General features: G+C 43.4%; 1 protein-coding gene across 14 annotated transcripts in view; it reads left to right on the top strand.

Moving 5' to 3' along the window:
- The window catches only part of ATXN1 (ataxin 1), a 225062-nt gene that overhangs the window by 112827 nt on the left and 87682 nt on the right, over positions 1-24553 (top strand). For 11 of the 14 annotated variants that reach the window (XR_012774342.1, XM_075493818.1, XM_075493820.1 and 8 more), the window contains one exon: positions 19689-19812. The exons of 1 other annotated variant lie outside the window; for it this stretch is intronic. The gene's annotated coding sequence lies outside the window, so the exon portion shown is untranslated. Of the gene's footprint in view, positions 1-15320; positions 15449-19688; positions 19813-22813; positions 23648-24553 lie in introns of those variants that run through there. 2 more of the 14 variants (XR_012774341.1, XR_012774343.1) reach the window with 2 other exon arrangements.

Raw genomic sequence — 24553 nt, 5'->3', positions numbered from 1 at the left:
TGCCTGTTGCTCACTTCTGTACATGTGCTTCTTGCCCTTGCCTTCCCTTAGGTACAGCTTACTCTCTGCAAATTGTAAACTCCGTGGAGCAGGTGCTGTCTCCTAATGTGTGTTTGTACAGTACATAGCACAGCAGGACCTCGGTTTTGTTGCCGTTTCTGGACGTGCTATAATGTTAAGTAAGGGTACTCAGTCTTGCTGAGTAATTAGAATAGTTCACACTAGCTGAACTTGCAGTTTCCTGCATGCGAGCTGGTGAGAAAAGGGATTTTTCTTTCCAGGCTGAGAGGGGGCTTTGCATTTGTTCTCCAAGTCACAGCAGCAGCTGGCTGTTTGGGCGCTGGACAAAGACATAATTTGGAAATAGCTTCGAAGTTTAGAGATGGCCCTTCACGTACTAACGCTCCCAGATGAGTGAAGTGGGGGAAGTTCACACCTCCCTCGGTGCCGTTGTTTCAGTCTGCCAGGCTGCAGACTCAGCGAGAGTGCAGCATGCAGGTTTTCATAGTGAGAGCTTTTGTCACTCCCAGAAGTGCTGGAAACTTAATTGCTTTCAAAGGCAAGCCCGGAATCTGGAGGACCCAGTACAACCTGCTGAGAGAACATAAATCACAAGATACTATCGGGTTTCTGTGCTTGGGCTTGCGTGGAGTGAGTTTGCTTTGTGAGCAAATGCCTTTGGAATACACTGCTGTGTGTTTTTTTTGTTGATTCTTAGACATAGCAGTAATTGTTGTTGGCTTTGTTAATAGGCATCTATGTTCTGCTCTGTAGTTACTGTTCATGTTTTCTAAAAAGTGTGCAGACAAAAAGAAATATTTGTTCTGCCTTGAAATCATGAAAGCATTTCTGCATTTAAATGGATTGACAGCCTTGATCCAGGTGGTTCCCAGCCATTGTCCCTTCAAATAGGCATGGAGACAGAGCTGGCCAGTTGTAATTTGACCATTGCTGTTTATCTTCGCGTAGAGACAGTGCTTAACATGCCAGTATTTACTTGTTCCTTTTTTACACTAGTTTGCCAGCCACTTTTGTCCCTAGCCAAATGAACCGTGATGGCAACTGAGAAGAAACTGCCTTTTGTAGATAAGGAATAGCATTTTCAAATGTCCTTGTATAGCATGGGTCCCTAAGTTTTATTTTCCAAAGTAGCTCTTGTGAAAATCTGTGGAGCTGGTCCTTAAGTTGGTCTGGGGGTTTCTGGCATTTTTATCCACAACCCAGTTTTAAATGTAGTTTGTCCACCTCCTTAAAAGCTTAGTTTTTAGGCTCTCCATTGATAGGAATACTCTTGATATATTTTGCATGGAAACTAAAGCAGGAAAAAGTTTTAAGGTAAGCCAGCCAAATAATCTAGTGTCTTTTGATCAGTTTCCATTAGTATTAAACCAGTAATCTGTCCTATTAGATGTTGTTTGAAAGGAAGTTCAGTGTTTAAAGAAGACTAACATACCAGTTGACATTCAATATGTCTTCCCAAGTCACCAGCAGAAACCTCGTTGAACCTTGTTGGCAGAGGTGCCTTCTGCAAAGGATTCCTAAAAATACCTCCCTGTCTATTGGACTGGTTTCTGAAATGCTCTGGCACTGCAGTGGGTCTGGTGCCAGCAATGGACACTTGGTCCAGCTCCAGTTGGAGCTGAAGAAAGTCTGAGTTTTAAGACCTCTAGGATGCCTTTGTGTCCAGAAGAAACTGAGCACTGGAATAATGTGTCATCCAAACTGTGGTGTATTCCTAGAAATTGATGAATATGCTATTTTAATTTGGGGAGCTTATATAGATGAAGTTATTGAGACATTAGCGCTTAGAAGCGAGAGATCTGCAGCTCTTAAGATTGCCTGGTGCATAGACAAGTGAAGATCTAAATTGCTTTGAGGTGCTGACAGTTATCACAGCTTTGTGCAGACACACCTTTGCCGGTACTGACAAAACACAAATACCAGTTTCACATCACTGTGATCTCCTTGGCTGGTGTACAGCTTAAAACTGTACTATACCTTCACAGCTTTGGCACAGAAAATGGAAACAAGGGGTCAACAGCAACAGTAGCCTCTTATGAAACAATTGCTTTAAAATGCTTTGAGTAAAGACAGTATTTTAAAAAGAAATTTGATCTGTTACTTGAAAATTGGACAATTAATGCATTACATTTCAGTTTCACCCCAGGCCACTCTGCTGAAGTTGCACTGGATGCGAGAGCAGACTTTGGTCTGTGATGAAGGACAGTAGCAAGTGAAGGAAAAGTATTTTCTTTCTGCAACAGTGTGTTCCTCCAAACATCATAGGTAAATGAAAAGTCTGTTTTCAAAACAGCTCTGACCCTATATGCAAATAACATCTCTGTGATTTCAGCTTTTGCTAGAAATCATATCTGTTATGCATCTGTGTGACAAAGCACTGATGTATTAATACCAAGTGCTTCCTAAAGAAACTCATTGAAATCCAGGGTAGGTCACAAGTGAAAAGGGGTTGAGACTCCCCCTAATCCATGTCATGGACTACCATTTATTTCAGTACAATTGTCAGTAACAGCCTATGTGCCTATGAAAGTTTCACATTAAGATAAAGAATGTATTGACAGATTTAAATGTATTTAGTCTCCTCAGACTATAGATCGCCATTGCAGTTGTTGCTGGCCACTTCTGTGAGCCCCTGCCTGCAACTATGGAGTTAGAAATGAACGGGCAAACTCTGGCTGATACCCTTGGCATTGCAATGTGGGTATATTAACTTTACCAATTTGTCAGGAAAAAAAGTGTCACAATTTGGCCCTGCAATGGCAAAACTATCGGTGTTCCCAGCTGCTGTTAGCACTGGATTTAATCTCGGTACTTTTGCCATCTGCTATTAAAGCGTTGCAGACAACTAGAGGAGTGGGAGATTGCACCACTGGCTTTGGGTAGCTTTCAGAAGAGCTGAGCAGATTCTTTGACTTGCCATGATCAAACATCCTAATTGCCACAGTGTAACTCAAGTTCCCTTTTTTGGCTTGGTGGCTGAAGTCTGTTGTGAATTCTTCTAATGAAGTGGTGTGCAGCCTTCTTGAATTAAAAATTACAGTGGCTCTGCTCCCCAGGTGCCGCAGTGGTGGCACAACAGCAACACTGACCGAAGTCTCTGCTGTGGGTGCACGTCTGCTGCCTTTATCTGTTCTGCTGGATGTTACCCCTACATCTGCGCTAAGGGCAGCAAGGCAGGCCCCACAGCAGGCATGCAGCACAACCAAGGCCTTTGCCAGCTGGGATGTTTTTTCCTCTGACTACTCTGTTACATTTCTGTTGTAACGTGCAAGATGCTGTGATGATTTGGGTGACTTTTTTTTAGCCTGTGACCTGTGTTTGTACCGTTGTAGGCTCTGAACAGGTTTGTCAGTTCTGGCTTGCTTTGTGGCTCACCTGGGATAGGTGGTTGTCTCCTGTATCTTCATCAAGCTCACATGCATTGCTACGTAAATAACTTCAATGAAAGGTAAATTCTCCTTGCCACTGTTAGAATTCTCAGTCTTCCAAAAAGCCAGTAGATGGGGTGTGTGCAATTCCTGTGCAAAATCACTGCACTTCTCAACCCAAAGATCCAACTTTAATTTTTACATTTTTGTTGCAGAGAGTCTTTTTTTTTGCTGTTAGAGATGGCCCTCCATGTGAATCACAAATTTAAGCACCCCTGATTGATACTTATGCATGAAATACTCTTGAGCATGATCTACTGTGCACCTTGCAACATAGTTAGATCTTTGAAATCTGGGTATGAATTTTTATCATAAGCTTTTTTTTTTTTTTAAATTAAACTAGTCATGAACTAGGAACGTACTGGATAACTGAAAATAGACTGGGTTACTACAGACTTCTGCTTAACTTGAGGTTGCAGTATTAGGTATAGATGCCATGGGGCCAACTATGAAATATACTTCCTCTTTTTGTGTCTCCAAGCCCAGCATGTAATACTAAATGTTTAGTTGTATGCATAATTCTGTTGATTATGGATGTGAAAATTGAATTTGCTAGCAATGTAAATTACAATATTTTGCTGTTGTTAATAATGTTGATAATGGTCATGTAAATAATAATGATAATACAAACTGAAGAAAGGGTTGCTAGTCACATCCCAGGGTGGATTTCATGCCTATGGGTCAGTTATGGGAGACTTGAAATAGGAAGGAGTCTAAAACAGGAGATGAGTGGGTTTGGGACAAGTGGGTCCCTGAGTTGTATTCCTCAGGGGAGATCACAGCAGAACAGAGCATGAACCAACATGGAAGTAAGCTGGCCCAAGGTCATTTATGCCATTCAAAATGAAACTGTCTAGGGATGGAGTCCTGTTAGGTAGGTCCTAGCTGCTTATACCTGATTTGTGATGGAGAAACCTTCAAATGATTTGGTAATAATTAACCAAGGGAACTCTGCTAAAACACGATCCATGTCTGACATGTATGCACGGAAGGACGGAGTATCTTCCCAAAAAATAAGTTAAAATTAGAATACTATATCAGAATTCAGTTGTCTTCTCAGAAGAAGCATGAATGCTGATAGCCAAGATCTACAGCTGATGTTTCCTGAGAGATTTTGGGAACAAATTATGTGCATACACACATACACTTTCCTCCAAGCTATTAATGCAATTGCAGGAATGCAAAAATCTTCAAGTAGCAGAGTAGCCTCAATTAATTCAACAGAAAAGTTTAATAATGGAGTATGACAGAGTCCTGAAGGCACCGGTTTTGCTAGTGCCTTTGATGAAAGGGGCAAGTGACACGAACCTGTTACCTAGCACTGCCTTTCAGATGAGAACCACAATAGATGTGTTTTAATCTGGCGTGGGGAACTGTGCCTAAAATACTCTGAGCATTTAACAGTTGCACAAATTATTCACTTCCCTAGCAGTCTGATTTTGTATTATAGCATAATCTATTTCCCCTCTGTCTTTAATGTGCAATTCTGCTGAGCGTGCAGTTCACATTGGCTGCCTCAGGCGAACTGCAGGTCAGCTTTTGAATGTAGGAGAATTCATGAAATTTAAGTATTTTGTGTACAGTTAACGGCAGTTGTGCAAGTACAAAGACTTTGCTTTATCAGCAGATGTGGTCTAGGTTTACATTTATGTCCACATTCAATTCTTATGTTTATTGCAGTTGAGGGAAAAAAATCAGGAGCTCGGTGTAGTCTTTAACAATCTGCTTTGGTAGCTGGCCAGTCCACTTACCCTTGCGTGAAGCACATGCTAAGGGTGGTTCTTTCTTCCATTAACTCTTTGATGCTGGGAACCAGGGATGATTCACATGATGTGGAAGCAGGGGGGATTAAAATAAATGCAAGATTAGCAAAAACTTTGTACTCACCTTGTGCCAAGCCAGGAAGGGATTTGTGTACTGTGGGAACGATTAGATGCTAATGTTTGCTGGACTGCTGTGGCGGACAAGGGATATTTGAGAAGGTGATCCAGCTCTGCTGGAGTCTGCAGGGGGAGCGGAGGGCAGCTTTTCCACTTGGAAACTAGAATTGGGTTGGGCACTTTCTGGTTAGTCAAAACAGTTGCTGGCTGTGGTTTGCGATAGCTCAGCTGTTTCCCATGTGGCATGGCTGCATTTCCTCACTTCTTGCCCAAGCTGGTGCTGGAGTTTGGAGTAGAAGGCATTTTGCCAGCATCACTCCTGTCTGGTTAAGGCTTTTTTTGTTGGACTGGGAAGAGATGGGGAGGAATCATATTCATGCATGGAGAAATGATGATGAGAGGAGTGCAGAGGGAAGGCCGCATATCCCTGTTTCCCAAATGCAGAAATAACCAATGCCAATGTGGGAGCTTGTTTGTAGCACCTCAGCTTGGCCCAGCCAAGCATCCATCGTGTGGTTAGTGAAGGGTGGGGTGGGACTTCCTTGCAAGGTGATTAATGCGATCTTCAAATGCTACAAGGGGGAGTCATTCGTGAGCAATGGTAGGTGCTTTTTTCCCAGGGTTAAGTACTGTGCTGTCCTCCTTTAAACCAGGGAGATGAGAGTCTGGGAGAAGGATATGAAAAATAGATTAGCTTAAATTGAAACCTGGCATCTGGAGCACCTCGAACTTTGGCAGACCTCAAGATAATACTTCAAAGTTGTTCAGCCCCGCAAGGTACAGTATAATTTTCTGGTTGGTGAAAGTATTACTCGGGAACTGGAGTCAGTCTTGGGGCTTCCTTGTGCTGGGCACTGTCACACTAGCTAGAAGATAGCTCCTGGCTGAGCCGACTCCGAGCTTGCATGCTTGGAGCTGCTTATATGCCTGTTCTCTATCTCCCCAAATATTTAGCAGTAAACATTTACCCTGAATTGGTTTTACCACATTGAGCAACGAAGTGTAAATACACCCGAGCCTTACTGAACCTAACTGTCTTTACTCTCCCAAAATGATCTTCCATATTTTAAAATCATTAAAGCCAAAGCAATGTAAATATTGTTTGTTTTATGACAGCATGAAAGGAGCATGGCCTCCTAGTTACCCTGAAGTTCAAATATATGCAGGGGCACTTGGAAAGCACTGGGCTCCCTCAGCTCCCTGCAGTTTGGCAGGTATCTTTCTCCTTACTTGATCAGGTCTGGGCACTGAAAAGAAATTTAGCACATTGGCTTATCTATGAATTTACCATTCTGGCATTGATGGGGTGATTCCCCCAGTTTAGTGCTCAGAGGCAGAGAACGTCTTTCCAAGGGCAGTGAGTGCCTGTAATTCTCACCATAGTATGTGGACCCGCTTTCTCTTTTGGCGGTTTACAAGAATGAAAGCAAGTCAGCCTAGTGCAGTTTTTTTGGCCACGTGTGTCTGAAGCTCATTCTGAAATACAATTAATACATGCCTGCACGTAGGTAGGATTTTAGGTTGTAAGATTACTAATTGGTTTCAATGTTGTTTGCTGCTTGAATGTTGGTTTTTTTAATCTAAGGTAAAAAGAACATCATTATTTTTAGCTTATAAGGAAGACCACATTTTCTCTTAAATGTCTTGATATGAAGTAATTTAAACTGAATTTCTGCACAAATAATTTCCAAGAGATTGGCTGTCAAGTACGATAAAAAAAATATGCACTTTTGCAGGGACCCAATGAGACTTTGCAAATTTAGATTTATTCTCAACGTTAAATGTGGTTGAAGATGTCATTTTTTAAACAGCACTTTTAGAAGTAGTTAGCTTAAAAGTATAGCAATTCAAAGCACAGAGGGAATGATTTTGAAGTGTAAAGTCTTGAAACACAACGCAGAGGTTGACAGTTTCACTACAATTAGAAGCAAGGCAGGCACAACTCCCACTTCTGAAAACTTTCCTATTGCACTGCTTCCTCTCTTGGCCTAGAAAACCTCAAAAAAAAAAAACCCAAACCTTTGAGTGGCTTTGCTTATTGACTTAACATAGTTATACTCAATAGCATTAGGAGACAGAGCAGAAAGGGCTGCCAAATCTGTCTGTAAAGAATAATCTTTACAGAAAGCTTCACAGAGGTTTTTCTTAACATGCTTTCAGTCTCCTGAGAATGCTGCTTTTTTGAGGAAAGCAAGTTTTAGGGTGTTGGTTTTTTATTTTATTTTTTTAACAAGGCTTGTTTTGTTAGGAAACCGCTCCCTTCTGCTTCTGCATTTAGACTCGCTGCTAATTGCCTTTTGGTCGATGACATTTTCCATGAATTGCCACATTCTCCCACACTGTTACAACTTCACACTGATTATGTTATGTTATGTGGCACTTCTGCCTGCTGCCTTTGGGAGGAGTGGCTGAGAGAAGGATATGGTGTACCTGGGAAATTGCGATTCCTTGCTTTCTGAGAGAAGTTTGCTGGAACCAAGTTTTGTAGCTGCTAAGACACGGCAGAGGCTGCTCCTCCCAGGCCAATATGGGTAGCTAGGGTAGGTGGGATCAGGAGGGCATCCTGTTACTGTGTTGGTTTAAGCACTGCTCTGCTGTGTGCTGCTGCTGAGGATTTGGCGTAAGAAGTCATGACAAGGCAGTGTGTGGTGTGTCAGGCTGATATTTTTCATCCTAGCTGCACGCTGTAGTGGAAAGCCAACCCCAAACCCTGGTGCCAGAGAGGGTGAGGGAGGGGGCAGTCTTTGTTGACACTTCTGGCTCACTGAGCCCCTTGGAAGGCCCACTGAGCCCGAGCTGCAAGCCTGTATTTCTTCCAGGGCCTGGGGACAACTCAGGTTTGTCCTTAACCCAGCTCTGTCCTCTGCAGCAAAACCTCCCAGAGTAGCTGAATATAAGATCATTGCTGATTGAAGCTCGAGTGCTGCTGACATGAGAACTGGATGTAGCAGAGTTGTTCAGCACAGCTAATCCACTTAAACTGTGGAGCTCATCTGCTGATCTGCAGGGGTGATGGTGCTCTTAGGTGGGATAGCTAAAGAGGCTTTGGCTTGAGCTAGCTCTTCGGGGCAATCAAAACCTGCAGCTAGGGCTGAGGATCTGGTTACACTAAGTTGGCCCTGACCCAACCAAATGTGGTTAGAAGTGAGAGGTTAGGTGAGATAAACCCCTCTACTTAAGCCTTGTCTTAGCTCGGGAGCTGATCAATGCATTCAGCGGCTTTTCCAGTCTTAACTGCTTTGGTCAAAGGTAGGGCTTACTTGGTTTCTGAACTGGGATGAGCTTTGCCAGTAAAAGCCCTTTTTTTAACTGGGATGATTACATCCACATTGCTAGCAGGTAAGGTTTCTGCTTTAATCGTGTCACTGCACATAAGGGTACAGATCTTTTACAGATAGAAAAACTGTGATTTCTGACGTAGTAGGCATGGTTGGGTCACTGTGGCTATTGGCAATGGTGCAGGATGAACAGCTGGTGTTGTAACAGGATCTCTGACTACATTACTCTGTTGTCCAACCTGTGACATGAGGGTTTTCACCTCAAAGGGGTGGTTAAAAAATTCAGGTCCATCTGACACACCAGCAGCAGTGGTGGCTCCAGGCAAGCCCAGCATGGCCTTTTCTGCCACGCGATGATTGGAAGGGGATGGCCAACTGCCCTGCTGCTGTTTATCCTGGATAAAACCTTTATTTGTTCAGTCTTACCCTTTTTTGCGGTTGAGGGGAAGGGAGGGGGAGTACAAGGAGAGGTGTGTGGTATACATACACTGGTGAGTCTTCTGCTGTGCTCCTTGCAGTACTAGAAGGCGTCTGCAGAGATTAAAACTTGGTTTATGTGAAAAGGGCTTGTAACGTTCCCACAGACCAAATTCTTCTCTGCAGCTAATCCCTGCTTGCTGCAGGGAAGTAGAAATGGGAGTGTCGTGGCTCCAGTCGATTCTGGTCCCACTGGAAGCCAGTGCAACCAGGGACCACTCTCACACCACCCACATGCAACCCATACTCCCGGGTACAGAGACCTGCTCCTTCCTTTCCTTCAGCAGCAGAAAGCGGCAGAAATGAAGGCAAGGCTCTAACTCTAAATTTCAGGAAAGGCTGAAACTGGTTAATTGGAATAAGGAGAGAACCAGGAAATGGGAGCACCTGTGTTGCATAGCTTTGGGCAGGTCAATTATCCCTTCTCCAGTGAAACTGCCCTTTGCATGAGGTATGAATAATAATACTCAACTTACCTTGCAGGAGTGTTATGAAGTGTGCAGTTAAATTTTTTTTTTACAGTGTTTGTAATATGTAAAACCCTAAATGAGTGCTAAGTATTATTGTGATTTAATTTTATTGAGGGTTAAACATTGGTGACGTGCCCAGCTGAGCATTCGCTGGCAGTGAGCTAGGCAAGTGACCAGCAGCAAGCGTGTTTGGCAGCAAGCAATGGACAAAAAAGGAAAACAGGGCTAACTTATTCCAGTCCTACATATTTTTTTTTCCTCTGTTACCACCATACGTTTCCCATGAAGCAGATGGAGGTGATCAAAATATCAAATTGGATCCCTATATTTTAATAGACTTAAATTTTACTGTATAAAAGGCAAATAAAGGTTAATGGCATGAAAATTCATCTTGTAGGAGGGTGAGAGAGTGGAAGTGCCTCCAAGCGTGCCCTGAATGATCCTTAAATGATAGCTTTTGGAAACAGATTGTACCTGAGTAGTTACGTGGCTGATTTTTCACTGAGGGGGTAGCATGCCCAGGGTGCTGGTTCCTGCACATTTCATGCTACTGCTGATGAGGGTTTTGCAATACCAACAAAGTGGACTAAAAACCTGGAGGGAAATCACTTGGACAGGGTTGGTACCCCTGGTTGGTGGCAGCAGCACCAGAAAGGGGGTGTGCAGGGTGTGTGTGTGCGGGGGGTGTGTGTGTGCGGGCGCGCATGTTAGGGGGTGCTCCTGAGTTTGGAACACGAGTCAGTGCCAAACTCCGACGTGTTTCTGTGTTAGAGCTGCTGAGTGTAAGGGAGGGAGAGACAGCGTGTGTGATTTCTCCAGCTTGCTCTAATTTTGCGTGAAATGGGGGCTTTCCAGTGGTGGGGTTACTCTAAGTGTGATCGCACCAGCAGGTTTCACGTTGCATCTCGGCGTGCGTGTGCCTCCCATGCGTTTTGTTACTGCCTGCTCATTCTCGTTAATTTTTATTAGGTGTGAAATGCAAAGGCTTGTCCTAATTACCACTGGTAGATGATAGCACAACTGAATAACAATCTTCCGATAATCAGGGCTAACTTCTGCCCTCGGATAATTACACACCAGCCTCACTGGAGCCAGTGTATTCCTGGTAGGGAGGAAGGATTTGGCCCACGCTTTATCTGTATGTGTTAATTCACCATCTTTGCTCTGTGACAGTGTCCTGAGGGACAGGTCTAGAGGTCAGCAAAGTGGAGAAGGATCTTTCCTGTGTCTTTTTTTAAGCTTTGGGCCAAAGTCTGCATCCCACCCTTGTTCTCATTGCATTTGAAAACATCACTTGGCCCTGGATTTTCTCAAGGTTTGCTTTCTTCCCCAGGTCTAAAAGCTGTCACGGTCTCTTACCCAAACATAGTAACAGCATCAACTCCACAGTTAAGTTCCTGTTTAGTGGTGTTTCTGAAAATATCAATTGCTGCAAGAAAACAAATAGTAGAGTTGCAGCATATGTTGCACATAATGATAATTTATTGCCTTTTTTAAAAATTACCCTATCAAATTTAGGGGGCAAATGTCAAATCCTATGAAATTCATGGTGCAATGCCAGTTTATTTGAAAGAACCTTACATTTGTCCCTAAATCTTACAAGTCCCTAACTACAATTTCCTTTCTTGCATGCCACTCACCTTTAAGATGATACTCCTTTTTTGGCATTATTAATTATCATTATTGTTGTTGCTGTTATTATTCCAGGAGATCTGTATGGGAGGAACGCCGAAATCTGGATTAAAAATAGCATTTTCATGTCCTCCCACTCACTGTACTTCGTGCACAGAATGCCTTTTATAAATGCAGACTTGCTGCTTGGCTAGATAAAAGAAGCTGTCACTTCATTTCCATAACGAAGTCGTTCCCAAGAGAATTTCATTGTTTTAGCAATAAAATTTTTCTAAAAGGTCTTTTATTTTGCCTGAGAAAGGTAACAGAAATGAACTTCTGAGTGGTTATTCCACAAAACAATTAGGAGAAAGCAAGACTGTCTTGATTTGATGTAAGGAGATTTGTATGTATATGAATTCCATTTCATGTAAGATGAGAATAAATTCCTAACTGAAAATCAAGTTAGAACACACCCCCCCAGCCCTGACCTTACACAAAATCACAAGGTTTTTTTCCTTGTTCGCAGAGACATCACACGTCTTCATCAGCACTCTCCTGAACAAATTTGGTCATATCCTTAAGTTCAGCCCTATTCCAAAAGGCACTTGCATGACTTCTGATTCAGATGCTTTCCTGACTTAAAGGCAGTCGTGGATAATCATTACCAGTTATTACAGTGCATTAATTTTGTTACCAGGTATGTTCTTATTCTCGGGGAAGAATGATTGCTGTATACTGTATTGAGACTGAGCGCTCCTTGAAGCAAGGACCATACTTTTGCTGTGTGTACGTATGCTGTCGAGCATGGTGGCAGGCCTCGTCCCTCCCTGCCTGCATACAGCATGCTGCCATGGTCTCTCTCGCCACTTCTCTGGCATTTCTCACCCCTTTTCTCAGCTGGTCTGTGTCCTGTGCCAGCGTGACGTTCCTTTTCTCTGAATGCTGAACGTGCTAAAGCATGTCAGAATTAGAGCATCAAAGAAGTGCTGATACAGAAAGCATATACAGGAAGCAAAAGGCTCTATGGCTTGGGTTTAGTTCTCTCCTTTCTTTTCTTTTTTTTTTGGGATATGTCTCATTTGTCACACATTTTGAGCCATGTTTGGGTTTTGCTAAGTAGGAATCGATGCAATTACCACTTCAGTCACCATAGACAGCCTACTACAATAGGTGGGTACATGTAATCAGGAACAAAAGGGAAGAGGAGAAAAACCGTAGTCAGGAAAGCCTTTATAGATTCAGCATCACACTTAAAATTGCATTGTATTAAAGAAATGCAAAAATTTCGGAAATTATTATTTATAGGAAGGTTTGTGAATTCAGGATGTGATATTCTGACTCACCCAACAGCAAACATGTTTGCACTCTGGCTGGTATGACTCACGCTGGCATTTGTCTTAAGTGTGGCAATTGTTTTAGCCCTCTGCTTGGTGCACGATGAATGAAACGGCTGAGGTCCCCTGTTGCAGATTTACTACGTGCAGCTATGCTGGTAAATCGCAGGCTCAGCTGTAGAGTATTTCCTGTAACACATACACACACACACACGCACATGCATACACACACACATACGCGTGCGCACCCCTCCCTAAGTAATACTTTACTTTTAAATACTAGATTCATAGAAAGGAAACGCATAATTACAGTGCTGGCTTTTGCACCACATAAAGCAGCCCACATCAAAAGGTGTTTGCCATTAATGTTTCAACAGGTAATCTCTGGATTTATTGCCAAGCCATGTTCCTGTTACTTAGCGCTCAGTGTCGAAATCGTTGAAATCTCTGTTGTAAGCTAGCATAGTCATCTTAATCCTGCAAAAAAGTTAGTCAATAGTGCCTTTGTTTTCCAGCACTGTGTTTCACGTTGCATCAGTAGCACAGAAGACGTGGCCGCACTGGAAGCGGGGAGAAGGTTAAGGGTGGGTTCTGGGCTGGTTTCCTAAGGAAGCACGGCTCACGTGGTGGCATTGTTTGTGCCTGTGCCCACGTGTGTGTCCCCGGCCTGGTGGCTTGCGTTACTCGGGTCCTCCTCAGCCCAACCTGCTGCATGGGTAGAGGCTGCGGGGAGGCTGCTCCCTGAAAGCTTTGTGTAAGTAGGCAGACGAAGAGCTGCGGGAACCTGCAGCTGAACCCCATGAGGCCAAGGCCACAGCCCCAGCTCGAATCTTAGCGGTACCAGGGAATCGGTACGGCGGGCATCTGCTGGGATTACTGCTGTCACCAAAGGTCAAGCCTTTCTGCTGGTATTTGTTAATGTTACAACCCACAGAGCTATCTTCTTCAGGTGGTTTATCTTTGGCTTGTTAAAATACTGCAAAAAACCAGAATCTCGGCCGTTGGTTTTGGTGCTGCTATGCTTTACTACTCACAGTGTTTGGATTCCTCCTTTGACACCGTCTGTTTGCAGGAGAGCTGTGGCCATCGTCTGTGAGATGCCTGTATGTTTAATAAAGGGTCCCTTGAGCCTGTTCTCATCTGTAACAAGTTACAAGGGTGCTGCAGTTCTTCAAATATGCAGGAGGCTCATTTTCTCAACTCAGGGCTGAGCTGCATTTTTTGCATAATAGCTTCCACAAAAGAAAAAGAGAAATATTTATGTCATGTAACAGAAGCATCCAGAGTGGTTATTTTTATTGCTTATATCTGTTCAACATTACTGGCTCTGAGCCTGAGTTATTGTGGACCATTTGCATTCTTTTTCCAATCTCTTCTGCTCAGAAGACCTGTAGGAATGACTGTGTTACAAACACGCAGGCAATAGAGTTGTTTTTACTTAAACCCTCTGTGTGAGAATGAAGAAAGTTGGCATGCTTTACAAGAAATAGAAAGAAATTACAAGAAATGTAAAGAAATACATTTATAAGAAATGTAAATCAGTGTTGAAATCCCCCCTCCTCCCTCCTGCTATTCGTGCTTTGATAGCCATCAGAAAGTGGCAAATAGGGGGTGCGGATGTTAATGGGGTGATGGATTTTTATTTAAAATACATCTGATAGGAGGTATTTGTGAGGTATTTTTCTTCTTCCAGTTTTGTACTGTTGCTTCTTAGACAAAACAACCTAGACATGCTCCTTTTAGTTTTCTTTTCACCTGGTGGCATTGCCTGTTGCACCTGCTGCCCACCTCTTTGCTTGCTCTTTTAATACCTTATGCTGCACTCTCTTCGTGGGGAAAATCTTGCAGAGCTTAGAAACTAAACACGGTAAGTGAAGCACAGAGCTAAGCACAGTTTAACCTCAAGTCTTGTTGAAAAAAATGAGTATTACTGAAGTACAAATAACGAGTATGGTTGTTATTGCTGTTATTTGTGTAAAGGTGATGTCTCAGAGGTCTTACTTAGATTTGTGTTGGTATTGTTATTAGGCATCGGGTAAACAGAGAGTGTGAGTTTGTGCTCGCATGCATGTTCTTGTATTTACAACTGGCCCTGCGGTGATGAACCTTCATCTATTTTCTGATCGCTTGTTCGAAGGTGTTGGGGTTAGTGAAGTGGGGGAAGTTATGAGAGCAGTGGGGACCGCTCTGGAAACAAAGTTGCTTCCATGGTTTCCAGGTAACAGGTTTGGAAGGACAGATGTCCAGTGAGTAGAGCTGAAAAATCCCATTCCCAGTCTGCTTGCATAGGTTGATGCTAAAATGAGGGGTGGTTTACCTGAGCCTTCAGTCAGGAAAATTACCTGCTGTGGATGAAATAATGATGAAGAATGTTTTTTTAGATTAAATCTTGGGACACTGATTTCTAGGTGACTGACAGTTAACATTAGTTGTGCAGAATTACTGGTCATCTTCAGTAGTGGCTCCTGCGCTGGAGTCTGTGAGCTGCAGCCTTACCCCTTCAGCCCCACGTGCTGGTCCTGTCTATCTGCTGTTTGCAGAGAGATGTTCCCATCCTGCAGCACTTCATTTTCCCTGTAAGTACTCACACTGGAAATGCCATTCACACAGGAAAGATGCGCAGGGCTGGGGCGGTCTGTGGATGTGTTCACAGAGCTGGGGAAGCTAACATAGAACTTCTTCCCCCTACTGCAAATTGTGGGGCAGGATGGATCGCTTCCTTGTCTGAGCCCCATGATCTGTATGCTGTTTTTCTGGTTTAGGACCTGCAGGATATGCAAAGTACTGACAACTTGATTTACTATTCCCTTACACCCAGATACAGTTATTCACCCTGCACAAGGTGGGTGTAACACCTTGTGAAGCTGGGTATTTCACGATGGACCACATGCAAAACCATGGGAAGTGCTTGTTTACATGACAAAGCCGTGGAGACTCAAGTTTCAGATGAGGAATGGATGTTAAACAGAAATCAGAGCGATGCCTGCCTGTTTTATGCAAACGAAACTTCTTTTGTGCTAAGGTGATATTCCTTCCCCGTAGCCTTAAAGTAGGCATAATTGTGATTTAAGTCTTTTTTACACTAGCAGAACAATTAATGTAAAGATGACTCAGACTCATCAGGGCCAGCCTTAGTAGACTAGACAAAATGTCAGGAGATGTTCAGATGGGTAAAGTTTGGCATGGTTGGTGTAGAGAAGCTTTTATTAACTTGAAATCTAAAAGATGATTCTTGATTGGTTTGTGTTTGTTTGTTTGGGGTTTTTTTCATTTCCTTTAGAATCTTTTCTATATGTATAAAATCAGCTAAACCTGTTGAAAATAATTTAGAAGTTGTTTCCTGACATGATAGATGATATACACATTAGGTAATTGAAATAGCACACGCTCCAGGAAGATACAACCTCGCCTTTCCCATTTGCAGTGGGGCAGGATTGAACCTGTCTAAAACTATTTCATGCAGAGGGAGAATAAAGGAGGAAATGAATTACGGTTTTATTTGAGTTGAAGGCTTAGTTGTGGGATAATAGCGAACAATGAAACAACTTGGGAACAACGCTGCCGTCTCTTAAACAGTTTTATTAGCTTATGCTGATTTGTGAATTAGGAAAACCAAATTACGTGATGCAAGAGAGCAAGAAATGGCAATTAAAAACCTGCAGGAAAGGACTGGAAAAACGGTGATCTCTCACTGCCTGCTCTTCAAAGCAAGGTGAAGAGCATGACCTTTTCTTGGAATAAATACAGGGTATTGCACAGAGCCGAGTTCTGGTTTTCAATTTTGCCAATTTGCAGTTGCTTGCTTGTACTGTGGTTCTTATTTGTTGATTGCCCTGGGGTTCAATTTTAGTATCTAAATACTCCCAATAAGTACTTCCATGTTCTTTGATTTGAGGTCTGTTCATCTCTCAATTACACTTCTAATCTGTCAACTCAGTGTCCTTTTTAGCACTCAAAGGCAGGGCTATGCTGTGATATTTGAATAACCATAATGCTGTGGGACCATGAAAAACAACTTCCTTGCGTAACAATTCCCATTTATAGCTGAGATGTAATCCGTAACAGTGTATGTGATAATGATTCATTGATCATGTTGAAACTTCAGTTGCAAAGCCTGGTTAAAACCTAGTTGTACTGCAGACCAGCCTTCCTTGATGGTCCCTCCAAGTTATGACTCTTTTGCATGTTCCAAGAAGAGCATGTCACTGCAGCCCGTCAGATCTGCATGGCAAAAAGATCATCCCAATTAGGGAGTGACTGCTCTGCTCTTCAGGCGAGGATTGTGCTTCAAGAAGCAGGGTATCTCCCTGTGCTTCCGGAAGTTTGTGCCCTGCTGTCTTTAAATCTTAGGCATAAAAATGTCTGAGAACATTTGCAAGCAGACGTGCCTTGCCCCTCACAGAAAGAAGTGCCTATCGGTAAGGTCAAGTGAGCAAGTCGTAGCAGATTAAACTAGCTGGTGACTTTACAGAGCATCATCCACTGCATAATAACTGGCTGTGTGCATGGTGCAAAGCCACCCTACAGTAAATAGAAGGCCTCTCGCCCTTTTTGCCCTGAGGTGTAGGCTACCTTGCTTCATGTCATCTTTCCTGTGAAATAAGAATGCATGGACAAGGATAGGTGCCACAGAGCACCACTGTACTGTATTGCACAGACGCTGCTTGTAACTTGTTCCTGTGCTCACATGCTGGCATGGGTCTGTAAGACAAATTCCAGACTGATGGCAAGATAACTGCATAGTTAGCATGCAACGCGTGCTCGTGTTGCAGTGATCGGAGCCCCGGTATAGCCAGTCGGAGCCTTGTTTAACTTGAACAGAATCAAAATCCTAATCCCGCCTGTTGAAGTTAGCGGAAAGACTTTGAGTGCAGTGAGTTTCAGCCCAATGTTACACACAGCTGACTCACGAGGGAGGCTCAGAGGAGTCCATGCAAGCAGGAGCTGCAAAATCTGGTACAGGAGACAAGGTGCACATGGAGTAAACTTCCCTACTCTTACTAAAAATAACTGGAAGCCATCTAATTTTGGCAGAAATGTTAAATATTTTGTCATAGTCTTTTGGAGTACGTTTTCAGGTTCCCCTGAGTGTTGAATGACAAGAGAGAAGTGTTGGGTGAATTTTTGGAGTAAGTCATGAAGATTAAAAATGGATTTTTTTAAGGAGATTTTCAGATTGCCAAATTATTGGAAAAAAACAGAAGTGGTAATTTTGAAAATGCCAAAATGTTTCATTTTAACATCTAGAAACAAAATATTTTGAGTATTTGGAGGGTTTTTTTCAATCTTGAGTTTCACCTAATTTAAAGAAATAAATATCTTGAAAATAGATTCGTTTGTGGTAAACAAAATATTGAGGGTTGATTTAAATATGGTTTGGGGTGGTTCTCCTTTTGGTCTGCCTTCTAAAGTTAAAAAGCTTGTGAGATGATGTCTGAGGGTATGCTTCTCTGTCAAATAAGCAGCAGAGTCCCATTTTAGTAGAGGAGAGAAGCTGTTGACCAAAGTCCTGGACATTTAGACGGGGCCTGGGTATCTGAAGGATTTTGATGTTCCAGTGCCTGTGTCACACAGGAGCTGTACTTCCAGCTCAGAGTTTCTTAAGCTGGGAAGGCTTTTGTAACAGGTATCTTGCAATGCTACAATCCATCAGGGAGAGGGCAAAGACACATGTAACTGAGGCTGATCATCATCATCATCATGGCCAGTGCACCATGGAGAGTCCCAGCCAGCTGGAGGAGATGGCAAATGTTCACAGACGCTGGTCTGTGAGGGCTTAGCTTCAGCCAGTAAATCCAGTAGTCGTCTTACGCCAAAGCTGGATCAGCTGGGCAAACATTGGTTTGCGTTTTGGCGAGTCTTGTAGGTGTTGCTTTGTATGTTCAACTAAAACAGACTGTCTCAGGGCTGTAGACTTTTTTGAGTAGTTTTCTCTGCCTACTATCATTGCATTGTCTTCCCTCTCCTCTTCACCCATGAACTGCTTTTGTCGGTCTTGTCTGACTTGTTTGCTGCCTTCACGTAGGGTGAGATTCATCTGCATTCATCTGTAGCTATCTAGTCTGAACTCAGTGTCTAGACTCACTTTATGGAGGGAGAGAAGCAGACCTTTCTACAGAGTGATTCATTTTGTCCTAAAGCAGATGCTTAAGACAGGTCAAATTAATCATTTTCTGTATTGCCCAGTTTCCTCCACTGAAAGTAAAGAGATCTTGCACTCTCTCAGGTGCAGACTTTTGTCCTGCACGTTTTCGATTCAGGGACATGGATTCCACCATAGCACTGATAGGATGGAAATTTGTGTGTGTGAGTTCTGGAATTGCATGTGAAATGTTTGAGGAGCCTTACGTCAAGGAGATGGGAAAGGTTTGTGGCACAAAGTGAAACTAAGAATTTAGGAAGCACAAGTAGACCATGGGAACCTGGCTGAAGGAAAAAATGTTCAGTTTGGGCCCTGTGGAAATACATATTCTATTTTAAATATTCTGTGTGGGGTTTACATAAAAATGTAGCACAGCAGTTTTCCCAGACCCCAGTAAAAAGGCTGAGGATAGTCTGATACCTTGTTCAGTAGGTCAAAAAATTAAGAGTTGGTCCACAAAGAAATTCTGTCAAAAATTAAGTATAAAGAACTGCACGATATTAAAAATCTCAGATGTGAAAAATACTTCCTACTGAGGAATAGCAAGTGTGTGTCTATGTATTTTTGGTCTCAGTACTCCTTTGTTGCAATATTACAGATAACCACAGAAATAGATAGGCGTTTGTGTCCCCTTAGAGGAGTTCATTGAGAACAAAAATCTTCCTGCGTGGATCTCTCTGCACACCATGGGCTTTGTTTGCAGACACTTTTCAAAACAATAACCCTGAGTAGTTTTTCCTTCCTCTTGTTATGGCAACAGAAGTATCCAAGAACTATTTTAGTTATGTATCTGCCTCAGCAACTCTGAACTGGGTTTTAATTTTTGGTAATAAGAAGTACAGAGCAAATGACTCTTCCTATCCTAGATCAGTGTTTGACGTACACTCACTCTGTACTGGAATCTCCATCCTGGGAACTCATTAAAGATACATTTGCTTCAAGGAGATGCAGGAATCAGTTGTTCATTTGCTAAACAGCTGTATGGATTTTCCTCTTTTTATTCCTTGCTTTCCTTTCTTACTTAGTTTTGCTTTTCTTTTACAGCTCTATCTTACTTTATTTGAAAGAGGAAAGCCAGTGAGGACCTGTGAGCAATCCAGCAGCTTCTGAAAAATCTTCATGCTAAAGGATAATCCAGAATTCCCTGAAGAAGAACATAGTGAATGTTGTGAGTTCCTAGCAGCGATAATGTGTACTTGCAATTGTGTCTTTTGGGGGGCGGTATCTGCATTGTAGTGTTTGTTCCCATCCCTGTGATGTACTGAGCATCTTTTCGCTCTGCTGAAACCAAAGGCAGAGGTGTTTGCATTGGGCTGCAAAGCCAGACTTTCTCTCCCTCTCTCTTTCGTCTTTCTTTTAATGTCTTCAAGGGCAGAATAGTGTTATGTAAGGAAGGATGCTGGATTTCTTTTCCTTGGACTGCTGCAGTTATTTAACACATTACTATCGCTTTTTAGTTAAATATGTAAGCCTGCCTTTGAAGGCCTTGTGACTGTGTAGCCTAACAAGAGTGAAAAATATTATGGATAACAGTTCAGCAATATACAGGTCAGATTCAGGAGTTTTATACATGCTCCTACAGTGGTTGAAATTATTTGGCCACTTTCAAATTAGAGGAATGCCGATGTGGTTATTTGTTCCTGCTATTCCAAACTCCTATTGCTTTGATCAGTTTGTTATATTAGTTTGAGTATTCTCCATACAAATGCTCCTCACAGAGGTTTGTGTTCATGGGAATTGGAGTAGCACACCTTTCACAGTCACATAACTAAGACCCTGATCCAGCTGCGGCATTTAATAAAGGAAACTGTTCCCATGAGGGGTGGCTAAAGAGAAGGCATAAACATTTTTATGTTCATTGTTTTTCACATGAAGCCCACTGCTTTTCTGGGTTGAAATGGGCAAATGTGCAGATCAAATGTAAACATCCTCACAAACAGAGGAAAACAAGAATTCTCTGCCTGCCAAGTTTGAGAATAATCCTTATTTTTGTCTTAAGAAGGAACCTTGGGAATTTCAAAATTAGGTAAATTAGTATTTAAATCCTTATGCCCAAAGTAGGCAGTGGTCCTTCAGGATGTTAGCAGTGATAAAACACCTGCAGATTCTTCCAGTTTGAGCAAAACAGTTTTTGCACTTTCCATATATTTAGTAAATATAAATATATGTTGTGGCTGCTGGGTATGCCTTCTAGCTCCCTGGAAGCTGGGTGCCCTCCTTTGCTCTGCTTTTCCCTTTGGGTTCAGGCTTTCAGAAGCAGATTGAGACAGAGTCTAAGCAGTGCTGCTTTTTCAAGAGCCACTTGCAAAATAAATGCTAGACACTGAAAAATCTTCATTGCCTCTCCCCTTTCCTGCATGCTTTGGTCTACAGTGAAATAGTTAACAAAGCTGACATTTCGAGTTGTTAGTTACTAGTACCACAAAGCTGCCAAGTTAGTAACTCATTAAGATGAATAAGGGACCTCTGAGACCTGGAGCTTCTCACTGTCTATGTATCCAAGCAGATGTGGCCGTATCAGCTTATTCCCACACTTTGAAAGACTTCTTTGAAACCACAAGGGCTTACTTTGCATGCTGACATCCTAGAGCAGAGGAAGGAAGCCTTTAATAATAATAATAACAACAATAATAATAACAATAATAATAAATAATAACAACAACAACAACAACAAATAAATAAATAAATAAATAAATAAAAACCCTGTCCTAGTATGCAGAGCTGTTGGGATAACAGGAGATGTTTGTTCAAAATGTTGCAATCACCTCCACTGATTGCAACAGCAGCACCACCTCATGCCAAGGAGAGCATTCCCTGGGTCCTCTAAGGTGTGTGGTGTGTCAGATCAGCCAGATAAACTGTACGAGAGAAGGAGACAATCATCAGCCATTACAGGGGATGGAGCATCTGTCTAAGATGCTATCGGTGTGATTATTACATACTGCCCTGTCCTAAATGGTTTAAAATGAGCCCACTTAAAGCGCAGTGCGGTGGTCTGCTATTGTGGTGCCAAAACCCCGAATTACACTCATGAGGCCTGGGTTTGGACAGAAAAAGCAGCACTCTTTTCACCAGGTACGGATGGAAAGAAAGTGCTCTTGAGACCTGCTCTCACCCTGGCATCCAGGACCGGTTTCTTTCAGGGAGTCATTTGTGGGTGATGGAGAGCTCTTTAGAAGTTCCTTGAGAGCGTATTTTGTCACCTGGCTTCTGCTTGGGGGACAGCGCTGCAAGAAGGAGGCGGTCGCCAGGCTCCTCCTCTCCCCTCCCCTCTTTCCTTTATCCTTCTGGAGAGACAGGAATACCAGAGATAAGGATGGATGGTGTTTCCGCTGAAAGGAAATGCCAGCATACAGTGATTTTACTGGAAAATACTGTTCTCTCTTCCCTGAGTGTTTGCAGGGTGTTGTCACATTGTGTGGAAAATGATCAGACCTTTCCCGTTTCGAGCGGTAGCTGTTCTCATCCCTTCCACCTCCTCCTCCTGCCACCCAGGCAAATTGCAGAGGAAGGGGGGGTGTGAGGAGGGAGGGGGACAGTGAATTAGGACCAGTGTCTTGTATCCACCTAGAAACTGCTTGTTTACTAAACAGTACAAATTTCTCGCTTCCTTTCTCCTGCTCTCCTCATTTGGATGAAGCACATTTCTGGAATAGCAGAGCTAGTACAAATCAAGTCCATATTCCTCTTTTGCAGAGAGAAAAAGGGATGTCAGGAGGATTTGTTAAGGAGGAACATTTATTTCACTTAGTGAGGGGTAAAAACGAGGTGAGGCTCCTTTGCTCTCACAGGAGGGTATCTTGTGAATTCCAGCATACGGTTTTGTAATTTTCTGATAGGATTTAGGTATCCTGAGCTTTTTTTTCCATCCTGAAAGCATATGCCGTAGCTTTTTTGGAGCGCTAGCCACACAAGCACAAACACATTCTGACAGGAGCAATGAATAAACTCTTCGTGTTCCTCATTCACAGGCATTTCTTCACTTTTTTTTTTTTTTTGTGGTTATGTGAAAACCTCTGGCACAGTTTGTGGGAAATGGAAAATAAATCTCTAAATCCAGTATGTGTCAATAACTGAAACATCTTCAGTTGATCTCATATCTATAACCGTTACTTTGGGCAAACTGCAGATGGCAGGATAGTAAACATCCCTGCTCCTTGCTCCGACAGGCTTTCCGTGCCTGGCTTCGGTGAGAACCTGCCACCGTAAGGGCTGAGCGTGATGCTGGAGAGGATCTTGGGGACTGCGGCCACACAAGGCTTACTTAGCCCTGGTCCCATCCCATTTTTGAGCTGCCGCCTCCTTCCTCTGCTCCTTGGCCCTCCTTGCTCCCTTCACCCTGGTCCTATCTTGTCCATACTCCTCCTCTGGCTGCCAGCTGTTTTTCCTGGCACTTGGACCTGCAGTGGGGCTGGGAGCGACAGCTCCTGGAGCTGATGTCAGTGCCGCTTCCTGAGCCGCCTGGCCAGGCTGGCAGCGGCCCAGGCACACCCTCTCCCCAGAGCATCCCCTTCTCCGCGTGCCCACACTGCCGCTGCGGCAGCCCCTCGGAGAGGAGGCATACACAAGTGATGAAAGTTGAACGCTAGCGAGCCCTTTACAGTGGTTTTCTGTGAGCGGCCACCTCCCACGCCTTGAGCCTCAACACTGGGTTTGCGGCATGGATGGAAGTGGTGCCCGGTGTGCGTTCAAACAGTGATGAGCTGTGCACACCTTGGGAAAGCAATGGGAAGTTTTGGCACGTGCAGCCTTAATGTTTCTGAATGTCTTTGCTTTTGAATCGCTTTGGTATCCGTATGCTAAACCACTTATGGTTTTCAGTGGAAATTACCAGGCTACCGACAAAAGAGAGAGCTGCGTGTGTCCGTTCTTCCAAACAACTGCCCAGTACATGCCACTCAGTATTTATAGGAAGAGGGGAAAAGGGAAGAATCACTGTCATTTGAGAAATGTCTCTCAGAAACGGCAGTAATTTATTCCCAGGCATTATTCTTCATTAAGAGCTACAGACAGCTGCAGCTTCCCTTTAAATAGAAATTGCACTCCGTAGGCATGCTATACATAGGGCTTCAGGTTTCTGACATTTCTCTGCCAAAAATCAGAAGTATTTCTCAACAAATAAATGTTTATTCAGAAAGTCTTATTTCCTGGCTTTTATTTCACATCACATGCTCCCGCCAGCCAGACAAGAACGGCTCAAGGCTGACATTTGGGAGAGGAAGCTGAAACAGTTTGGGTCTCTTGCAGGGCTTCCAAAAAAACATCTCCAACCATAAATCCGGGCCTTCAGTTTGGCAGTTTATTTTATCTGATGAACGTTGGATTAAAATGGACATTGCAAAGATATAGCAGAGCTACTGTGTCTGCGTGGAAGTGAAGCGGGCGGTGGTAGGTGTTTCTGGGCATCAGGTTGGCTCACCCCCTTTCCCGACCCTGAAGCCGCCGTCCTCTGAATGTGCATGGGTGGCAGACCTGCCTTGGCAGCACGCAGCAACTGAGCTGTTTCGGTGGTGGGGCATCCCTCGTACGGTCAGTGTATGGGCGCCTGCGGACAGCACGTGGGAGCTGGGCTGTGTCCGCTTGCCCCTGCCACCCACCAGAGAAGTGGCCAGAGTGGCTTCGAGTCCTGCAGAAGGACGATGAGGCTGTAAGCCACCAGTGCTCAGGGACCAGTGCAGGGCCAAATGCCTTTTATTCACATCTGCGCAGCTTCCCTGGATTTACCTATTTTCTTCTCTGCATAGCTGCAGGCTGGCTCCTCGACTCATGACTTCCTAACCTGTCTTTTCACTGTTGTCTTTTCCAGCCTGGACTGCTGAGCTTCCTCCGCCTTTGTCTCTGGGTCCATATCTGCTGGATCCATACTTTCCATTCGGTGTGCCACCCCCTACCACTCCAGTAGATGACTT

Source organism: Mycteria americana, chromosome 2 (assembly GCF_035582795.1).
Source record: "Mycteria americana isolate JAX WOST 10 ecotype Jacksonville Zoo and Gardens chromosome 2, USCA_MyAme_1.0, whole genome shotgun sequence".
Lineage (NCBI taxonomy): Eukaryota > Metazoa > Chordata > Aves > Ciconiiformes > Ciconiidae > Mycteria > Mycteria americana.
Note: the sequence above shows the minus strand (reverse complement) of the source record. Positions and strands in the feature narration are given on the sequence as shown.